The sequence below is a fragment of the Acyrthosiphon pisum genome, chromosome X (genome assembly GCF_005508785.2).
Source record: "Acyrthosiphon pisum isolate AL4f chromosome X, pea_aphid_22Mar2018_4r6ur, whole genome shotgun sequence".
In the NCBI taxonomy this organism is placed as follows: Eukaryota; Metazoa; Arthropoda; class Insecta; order Hemiptera; family Aphididae; genus Acyrthosiphon; species Acyrthosiphon pisum.
In genome coordinates this window covers 114943966-114955933 of record NC_042493.1, presented here as the reverse complement: position 1 = coordinate 114955933, position 11968 = coordinate 114943966, and positions in this window count along the sequence as shown.

Here is an 11968-nt window from a genome sequence, read left to right as displayed (position 1 = left end):
TATGTCAGAAGAAACATGCACTCATCAAGCAGATAATAGCAAACCTGTAAAGTGTTATGTTGTTTGTTGTTTTAGTGTCTTAGTTAAATATGATGTATACACTAATGCTTATCCAGTTCTGTATTTATGTTATAAATTACTTTTAACATTTTCAGTCACACAAGTGGGTTGTGAACGGAGTTTTTCTAAATTAAAATATATTAAAAATTACTTGAGAAACTCAATTACTCAAGATCATTTAGAAAGTTTTATACTCATGAGTGTAGAAAAAAATATTTTAACTTCTATTAGTATAGATAGTGTAATTGATATGGTTGCATTAAATAGTGAGTCTTTAAAAAAATTATTAATGTATTAACTTAAAAAAATGTAGATATAAAATAAAAAATAAACAAATCTGTACTAAGTGTAACTATATTACCTACTTATTATATAGTTTTGTATTGTATTGTTATATTAAAATAAAATGTCACTCGCGTCTTATTTTTTGGGGCCCCTTCTTATTTTTGGGGGGCCCTTATCCAAATTACTTCCCGGTAAAAAAATATAAGCCTACCCACCGCTGGGTACATGAGTCATGATATGATGAATTTTGACAAGGTATTACATAAAAAAACACACATACACATCAATGTAAAACAAATCCCTAATAGACTCACTCCAGTAACATTCCAAAAATAGGTTTAACTCATATAAAACAATATAAAACAATACATTAATACAAAAGTCAATTGCTTGATTCAAATATCAATGATACTAACTCTTAAAAATAAAAAACATAGGTGCTTTTACCAAATCTATAATTTATTTAAAATTAAAATAGTTTTATCATAAATATATTCAACTTATTGAATGGTATAAGCATATATAATATACACAATTGTCTAAATGTTCTATTGACATGATTAGAAATAATAGCTGACAAATTTTTACATCAAAATAAGTCAGGACATCCACAAGGGGGAGGGGTGAAGGGACGTTCCCTCCCACCATAACAATTTTTAATGTGTAAAATTACTCTCATTGTCAACAAAATAATCAACATTTTAATTTACTGTTATACCTAAGTAGAAAAACTAATCACCAGAAAGATAATAATTATTATCTATGGATAACCATTACTGTTTAGATAAAGATAATAAGTAATTGTAATTAATTATATTAAAAACACTAAAAAATAAACATTAAAGACGAATTTATGAAACAAAACTTTGTTATGTCAACCTATTAGTTATTTGTAATGTACACATAAAAAAAAAAAAAATAAAGTCTGTAAAATTGTCTTAAGTTCGCCCAAACTATTGAAAAATACGCAGAGGGTAATTATTGATTTAAAAAATAGATTTGCCCTCCCCTTCCTTAGGGAAGCCCACACAGTGGCGACGAGTTCAGTAAAATAAGGTGGTTCAATACTAACCAAAGCTCAAACCACCCATCCACCACCCACCCATCCAATCTATCATTAAAAAACGGAAGAAAATATTTATAACACCTAACCACACAAAGCCGCTCGCTACCCTCGCAACCTGAACATATTTTATTAAATAATTCAATATTTTATTATTGTATCGATTTCAATCGTACACATTGATCAGTTAGTCAGTCACTGTTCACAAACATATTTTTGATTGATTGTTTGTATACAGTTATAATTTATATTAATTGGTATTATTCAATATAAACAATTATTTTAGATCTTACCAATTATTTATGATTTATATATATTATATATACAATAGACACTTGTCTTTTTCAAAGCTTCTTCGTATGTATAAGGTTGCACACTTGCACTACCTATAAGTAAGGATTTTCCAACATTCTCATTTTAAAAAAGTATTCACACGAGAATATTTGAGTTCCACGATGGATCACAACTTTTTTTTATACAGAAATGATTACTAGGTATTGGTTACAGATAGTAATATTAAGGTACTGGTTTCGTTGACACCTGCCACTTATATTTATCGTATTTTGGATGCGCTAATTATCTTTTATACGATTTATATTGTAGTATTTAATAATAATAATAAAACAAAAAATACAAAAGTATGAACAATTATAATTATGAATAATATTATAAATTAATCGTCAAAATTAAAAATAGATAAACTTATGCAAATGGCCAAAATTAGGATAGTATATCTTTCAGTATTTCCTCAAACGGATCGCTCCCGTTTAATTTACTTCGCCACGTAAACTCTGCCGAATATGAATCTAGGAAGTTTCTCTTATAGGCCCTCTTCGTTTCTTGTTAGCCCATTTAGCACTTCCCAACATCCTCTCAACGTCCCGGGTATGAACTCCATTTATAGGATCGACAAAATTTTATTTAAGTCACCCTTTCGAATGAATATAATCTCCGATTCGTTATATTATTATTATAAGCTCTCCAGGAATCTGATAAAATGGTCTATCCAACGCTCATATACGATCACAAATTATTGGTAATAACTAATAACGTATATTCCGACCGATCTGGATCTGGTACCTACACATACAACGGAGCACTCATTGTTCTCACGACATGTGTCACAAAAAACCCATTGCTTAACGGTTAAGCCTTAACCCATTATTTTTAAATACTGCAGAATAAATTATGAAATCGTTTAAAAGATGAATAGCACATCGAAAATACGATAAATATACGTGGCCAGTGGCGGGCGTCAACTAAACCTGAGCGGCGGGAGAATACGTGGGTTGGCGGGTGTCAACTTAACCAGTACCAGTATTAATAGACAATAACTAGAAGTAATTAGTATTTTTGTGTATACTAATAGTTGTCAAGGGCGTCCGCAGGAATTTGTAAAGGGGAGGGCAAAATATTTTCCTTTTTACATTTTTTGTCTCACTATCCTATTAGTTATAAAGTATTTTTGTGACATATTTTCTTTCATATAGACAATAGGAATGTAAAAAAATGTATGAATTATACGTACATTGTTAGTTAAAAACTTAATCTTGCTGCATTCATTTTAATTAATTGTTATATCATTTTAATTTATCAAATACATTATTTTTTAATAGGTAAAATGTTATCGTCGGTTTTATAGTTTTAGGTAATTCATAAAATAAAACATTTCGAGCTTGAAAAGTTGTAGCTATTCTATGAACATTTAAATTTTTTTTACAAAAAAGTAAAAACTTGGTTGACACTACAGTATTGCACTTGGTCCCACCACTACATCTCATAATCTATAAAAGCAACGTTCTTAGTTCTGGCCCTTGAATCGAGTGTAAAAAAAATCACTGTAAAAAAAAAAATATATATTTTTATTTTTAATTTTAAAAAGTTTATTTTGCGATATTGTATATTACAACGGTACCTAATGATTGAGGTTGGGATTATAATGCACTTTGCGTTGTTTTCCAAATCTACGGGATATGTTTTATAACATAAATATATTGAATTTTTTGATGATTTTAAATGTAAGGTTATTTTATGTATTTAAAGATTTTTAGAGCATTTTGAAATTTTTTCTAAATTTAAATTTGAAATTTTATTTTGAAATGTTCACATATTGTTATACCTATGATTTTTACAATAAATATATGATCTTAAGTCTAAACCTATAGGTATAGAAAAAAAATAGTTAATTTTTAGATTAAAAAGGTAGTCTAAATGATAAGTTCTGTCTGTTAAACTTTTCTACAATGATTTAAAAGTTTAAAACGTATAATTATAATTTTTATCTTTAATATTAAAAATAAAAATAATTTAGTGCACTATTTAGAATTGTTAGGTCATTTTTTAGTTTTTTTAGAACATTAAAATCATCAATAATAATATATAATAATCAATCCAGAAAAAAGCCAAGGGAGGGGCAACTGCCCCTACATGCCCCCCCCCTGCGGACGCCCTTGATAGTTGTCATTGGTTACTCGGACAGATGAGATAAACTATATTGCATCAAATCGTTGCATTTACATGGTTTTACCTAGGGATCAAAATACCAGAAAAATTCAGGAAAATTTTATTTATGGTTAAAAATTAAAATAATTTATGTAAAAAAAAACTATCTTAAAAAATAGATAAGGAAACCTGTCATTGTCATTTCACATTTATCAATGTATTATTGTATTAAATATTCATACTTGATATTTCAAAATTGAATAAGTTCAAGATTCCTCACCAGTTGATATTGTAAGAATATTATAAAGAAATGTTAAGAGTAATTTCCCAAAATAATTAATTTGCATTTGAATTCTGAAGTTTAAATTTAGACGTATTTAATAATTGTATATTCACAATAAAATCGGGATTTCACAAGTTAACTTTCTCAATTTTCAAGTAATGTTCATATTATATTTTCCTACATATTAAACATACCTACATAGTCACAATTATTTTTTATATGCAAAATAAATAACAGGTGTACGCACACACAGTTTTTATGTTATCGTGTTTTCTACATTAGTCCTTGAAACTGTGTACATAATATCTATACTTAGTCGTTTTTATGAACACCAAAGTATTATATTTTACCTATTTAGAATTTAGTCATATTATATTCTTTGCAAAGAACGGTACTCATTCTTTGTGTAGTTACTTGAATAATAATTATGTTTTATTATAAAGTTTTTCTATCGATAACTGTGTTATATATTATGAGTTGTAGTGGTACAGAAGAAGGTAATGATAATTTTGTATTTATATCAAAATATTAAAATTATGTTAAGTAAAAAACAATAAACATAATAGTAATATTATAATACCTATACTAGTGGTCTTCAAACTTTTTGTTCATGTCATCAAATTGTTATTTATGTGGGAGAGTGTATTTCCCCGAAAATAATATTTTTAATTGTTAAAAATTGTATACTTATTGTCAATTTATACTTGTAATAACTAATAAGGTATTATAGTAACTGGCTGATAGGTTTATAAATTATGCTACAGAAACTATTTGATAGTTTTTATATTTTTAAACTCAGTGAGTTGATAAAAATTAAATAATATTAATAACTAATAAGAAATAACTATGCATAGTAAATGCTTGATAGTTAGTACTTTAGTAGTTAATATTACAAATTATAATTATTTATAAATCAAGTATAGAATTCTCTAGATTTATCTACTACAGACTTTAAATTAGGTATGGTATACATAATGTCATAATATGCATTATTTATTAGATTGTTTCCACCATACATGATTTTTTTAGTTCTTTAGAAACAAAATCTATTTTTTTACGAAATTTTTCAATTTTTCAGGAAAAAAACCAGGTTTTTTTGGAAATTTTAAATGAAACCAAATTTTCCCAATTTTTCTGAAAAGAACTGGAAAAAACCCGGTTTTTTTTCGGAAAACCTTTTTTTCGGAAATTTTAATCCAGTTTTATCATTACATTTACTTCGATTAAAGAAACTATATCTTAAACACAAATGTATGTTTGTAGCTTATATTATATTCCAAAACTGCAGAACTAATTTTAACGAACATTTCAGAGATTATTCTTGAAGATATTATAAATGTTTGAAAGTAATTTTAATTACGTTAAAAATATACCAAGTGCTACATCCAATCAGTGACTTGTGGTTACCCGTATACGTATATATATGTCGAATTATTTAACAAATAGTGAAGTACGAAATCACCCGCACCGATTTGCTCTTGAATTGAGGTACACTAAAACCCAGATACATCCATAATAATCGGGAAATACAGCTAGTAGAAGTACCTATAAATGTTAATACATAAATATGGAAACATTATTTTGAGATACCTATTTGAATTCCCAAAAAAAATTAAAATTCAATATTTCATGTTAATATAAAGTTTATTCAAAATTAGGTTAAATGTTCGATAATACATAATAATATGTAGTACTCCCAAACTTATCTATAACCTGACTGGCATCAATATCAGACTCATAGGAAATAATCATCAATTGTTTTAAATTGTCATTAAAAATTGTTGTTCTCAATCGATTTTTGAAAATGTTTATGGTTTTCTTTTAGATACTTCTAGATACTGGTAGATTATAAGCGATTGTGTTGGGTAAGTTACTTTTGAAAAGTAATTAAGTTACTTTACTCGTTACTTAGAGATAAATGTAATTAAGTTTCTTAACTCGTTACTCAAATAAAATTGTAGTGAAATTATTTTACTTTTCAAATAGAAAAGTAACTCATTACTTTCTCGTTACAAAAAACGATTATATATTTTTTTTCAAATTTCTTGGCAATTATCATTCTGCAGGCAATAATGTAACTTTTTATAAAAATACATTACCTATGCTAAAAGGTATAATTTTAAAAATGTGTACAAAAAAAAGAAGATGTACAGTTAATACATATTTACATAACAATACTACAATAGTAATTACTTATGAGTTATGACTATTAAAAAATAGTACTTATTAATTTTAGTTACTTATCAATAGTAATTAATCATTATATAGATGAGTATAGTATAGTTTTGTACTTGTGTCACAAACTGACAACATAAACCTATACCTATACCTATCTGTTGAGTGTCAACTGATCGACTGACACCAAATAAGGAATAATAGCACTCAATCTTGTATTTGTGTTATTAAATATTATGTTTGTGAAAATAAAATCATAATATATATAGAACACAATTATAACTTATACAATCATAAAAATAAACCGTTTTTTATAAATGTCAAATGTGAAATGGCTATAATGGTTTATAACAGTGTAATGTTTAAATATTTCGATTTTATTTAATTATTAGAAATATAACGTTATATTCTAATGTAAATTCTAAATATAGTAATAACTAATAAGTATTTTCAAATTGAGCAGTTTTTGTACAACACTAAATTATTTATAAAACCTGTATAGTTAATAGGAGCGTATATAACACATTAGTCCACGCTATAATAGATATCATAGGAAACGTTCTGCGAAGGTACTTATTTAAAGGAATCAAATTAAATAATAACTTTTCTCGTGATTTACCGTGCTATTGGACATGTCAAATGTCAAAACAATTGAAAACTGAATTGTGGCCAGTTAAAATTAAATATTATATTGTAACGCGTTATTCTATAGAAATTACTTGTCAAAAGTAATTTCCATTAAATTTTCGTTACTAGGATTCTAATGAAATTACGTAACGCGTTACAAGCAAAGTAACGCCGTTACAGTAACGCGTTACTTCCGTTACGTTACTACCCAACACTGATACTGTATAATGTAGGAAAAATGCTCTGTAATCCGGTAGCTGTAATTTTATATATATAGTATAAGTATCTAGTAGGTACCTATTTACTTTAATAATAGTATTAATTTTCTGGATAAATTTTACCTAGCCACCCGGTCCCCACCCACCACCCATTTTGCGTATTCGGCGCCACTGAGCCCACAAAATAAGTAAAAATTTGTTTTTAGAAAACATTTAGTTTTAAAATTACAATGTGTAAGCAATTTAATGTAATCTTAAAGAAAGCAAATAAAACTAATTTAAATAGTTTCAAATAGGAATACATATCTATATGTAGCTAATATTTATATGTACAAGTGAAAAATTATATTAAAAATGTTCTGTTTATTATATACAAAAGCTTTATTTGAACTTAATATTTCATATTGCTTATAAATATAAAAAAAATTTTTAAAACGTACTACATTATTATATGGTATATAATTTGAATAATAATATTTTATACTTGCAATGCTATATAAAATTTTGAGCACAAATATTTTAAATACACTAGAAAATAATTATAAATTAGGTATACATAAACAATAAATTAATTATATAATTATTTTTAAAACTATAAACATAAACTGCTACTATCATTATTTTTAATTTTCTCAGTGTTTATTCAAACTATTCTATTAGCCATTAAGTATATGTTATTTATAATAACTTTTAACAGATTTAAAATAATAATTACCTATTGTAAGAACTTATCATTAACAGCTAATATCTGAACTTAAATTATACAAATTTATAACATTAATATAGTTAATACTATTAAAATTATCTGAATATAACATATTTAAAATTGTATACAACTAACTAATTTAGTAGTATTATTTAAAGAAACACATAAGATGTACCTATATGAGTATTGAATAAATTAGAAAATACGAACATATTACATTTATATTCAGCGAAATTAACCATGAAGTGTAAACTTATATTTTACAAACATAGTCAGAGGTTTGTGTTACATAACATTTTTATTGTTTTATTGTTTTTAAGTTTTATATAACACAAAATATATCAGGATTGAACATATCTTACTACCCTCTCACCTCACCTCATTTCCACACATATTGATTATTACCCTATGTCAATGTATTTATTATTTTTCAGTCTTTATAGCATATTACCTTTGTACTAGGGCTTTTTGCTTTAAAATTTTCAATTTCTGCTGAAGTGCAATGTGAACCAGTAATGTCTAACAATTTCAGGTATGGACAAGCTCTGACAGCAATCTTCAAAAATGCATCAGTTACTTTTGGATAGTTGCGGACATATAAGGTTTCAATAGTGCATCTATAACATTATCATTCCTATTTAAAAATAAATATAGCATATAACATAATAAACCTAATATTCATTCAACAGTAGGTAATATATGTCTTGATTTAAAACTTAAAAACTATTGACATTTTTGTAAACCAAGTTCATTTAAGTGGAATCAGATCCAATGATTTAGATATGACATTTCATTTAAATACTTACTATTATAATGTAAAATGACTTAATGACCTAATAAAAACATTTTTTGATGTTAAACAACCAATATTACAATTGTTTTGTAACAGTATAATAGTACTTTTACTTAATGATTAAAATAAAATATTTTTATGTTTAATTTTATTCAATGTTTGATTTTTTAGTTTTATTTTCATAATAAATACCAATTAAAGGTAAGAATATTTTAAAGAAATACATTAACTTAAAGTAAAATATGAATGAGCTTATATGTACGAATTTTTGTATTATAATTAATTATTAATGTAAGTTACCTTAAGCCACGTCGCCCAACAAAAACTCGCATGTATGGATAGCGGAAAGAAAAAGTAGCAGTACAGAATTCTGCCAAACCCATATCAGAAATTGTTAGACCTCTGTCGTGGTTCATATACTCGGGGCTTTCCAAAATAACATGTTTCAATGATGCTAATCTTTTAAAGGTAACAAGTATACAATCACTTACTGGAGTAAAACGCAAATCAAGAGTCTAAAAATAATATAAATAATCAGGTAAGAAATATTTATCAGTAAACTAAATAACATGTAAATAAATGTACAGTATTGTTTTATCAAATTCAATAATATATTATAGTAAGCCAGTGGCAGCTCGTTAGGGGAGGCAAGTGAGGATCACTTAACTATTGTAAATAAAAAGGAGGTATATACTATAATAATTAAAGTTATTTCCAATCGAATTTAAGAATATTATACTCAATAGTATATACATTTTAAAATAGAAAATCTTTTGTAATTATATATTATTATCATGACAAAACAAATTTATTTTGTTATGTATAATATTAATTATCATAGTACATAAAAATACTTCATCATTGTTATCAAAAACCACCACGAAGATGTTCATGGCACAATAGAACAATCTCTACAAAAGCCAAAGTGTGCCAAGAGGCTAGTAATATTTAGCCTCAGATGAGTCGGGCGGCCGTACGATTATAAAATATATCACAGTAGTGAGACAAGTCAGAATTGTATTATGAAATGAGGCTGAACGATTCGGGCCTCAGTTTGTCAATATTATATAATATTATAATATTATAATATTATCCACTATTCATTTGTAGAAGCAACGTAATTTCTAGTAATAGAAATAGGAACAGAGAAGTTGTCATAATGTCATGTAGTGTAATTATATACCTACCCATTATATTTTTATCATAAACTAAAGATATCGGTCTTATTAAAAAAATGACAATGAACATAAAAGTATTTTTCAATTTTTCAATTTTCAATTTTTGAACTTGTAACATATACGGTTCACGAGCCGCCACTGTAGTAAACTATAGAATTAACATTTTTAAAAAGCATTTAATACCCAGATAATTAATAACTTATTAACAATTAGTAATAACTAATAAATTAATATTAATATTTGGAATTTTCACAAAAATTATAAAAAATTTTTTTATAGTAGTAAACAATAAACATGTATATAATCACCAAAATTTGTATGACTATTAATATAGTCTGAGTTATCGTTATTAAAAAAATAACATCTACTTTTAAAAGTTTGTTATATTTCAATTTGTATTGCTAACCTGTAAAGATTTGAATCCTGTATCATTAATACCTCGATCAATATTTGGATGTGGAAAATCGATCTTAAACCGTTTGCAACCTTCGAGACTTAAGTAGCTTAAACGTTCCAGCTTGGCCAATGCATTTATACAATTTGGCAAAACCCAATCGTTGTTAGTCAATATAATTCGCTATACAAGTACATACAGTTATTATAAAAATGTCGATGAGTAAACAAAATAAATATTTCTAAAATCACTTGGTTTATGATGTATTTAGTATACAAAAATAAAACAAATTTACCTCTAGATCTGGGCAAGCATTGTGTATACCGCATAAATATGAAGAGCCGTATGGAATGTTTTCAAGAGTTATATTATCAATTGTCAGCGTTTTTAATTTTCGATGCAAAATCTTTACACTTATCTACACACAAAATGTACTTATTAGTAGGTAGTAAATTAATTAAAATACTTGAGATAGAAACCGAACAAGGATTATTCTTACTTCATCAGCATCAAATAATTGATCTGTTAATTGTAAATGGAGTAATTCTGGGCATTTTATTTCCAATTGTATTAAAAATTTGGGAGAAACTGAATAATCAGAGCTTTGAACATCATTACCCGATATAAGCAATTCAGTGGTATCCTCTTTTAAATAGCTCATGTATACATCTTCTATAGATCTTTCAAACTTTTCGAATCTTGGTTTTTTCCATAGAGTCCAATCATGACTAACTCTTAACAAGTTAGGGCATACCCTATAAAACCAAATGTAAAATTAACTTGAGTTGCTTAACCTAATTTTGAAGTTTGTATACTCACAGTGCCATTTTGGCAAGATTGTCATGTGATAGATATTTCAATAAATACAAGATAACATCATCGGATAAATCTTGGAAACCAACAATTTCCTTTGAGGATTTAGGATATGATATCGTTGTTGTGACCTGAGCCGCTTTAGGTTTCTTTGTTTCTGTGTGCGAATATTGGCATCCATCTTCTAATGGTCTCTTGTTACTGTTTTCCATGTTAGCGGGGTGTTCAAATCGCTAACGACTTTGACAAAAGATGAGTAACCTAAGTAAGTTTGGACCGATCATGACATGAAAAATTATAACATAATAGGTGTATATTTACACATAAATTAACATAATATTATATTAATATATTATATTATATTAATTATATAAATATAATATTAATTAATTTACAACACTGATAATTTATCAGTGTTGTAAAAAATACTTTTTAAAAGTATTTAAAATACCACCCAAATACTATAAATAGTAAAGTATTTGACATAATGTTCAAATACAAAAAGAACAATTCTTTTTACTTTTTAGTTCAGAAATAATTTATTAAAATCAAAAATTTGCTTATTGCATTTTAAAACATGGTTCGTTCAATAATCAAAATTCTGATCAGTCATGTTAGTTGCACCACAACAATGATTTTTTCTCTACATAGTTACATACTTATATATAAATTTAAAGCTATATGTAGGTATTTGGATATCTCATACCGTCATCGATCGTCGTCGACGATAAACGATAATGATAATTATTGGTAACAAGTTTCTTGGTAAATAGGTAGTAGGTAGTTAATAATAATTAGTAATAATATTTTCGTATAATTAAATAATTATAAAGTATAGACTATAAAGTATAATAGCCGCTACGCAGAAGCTTCTAAATAAATATTTTGTTATTGACTTAAGCGTTCCCGACTGTAGATGTATTTTTTCGAT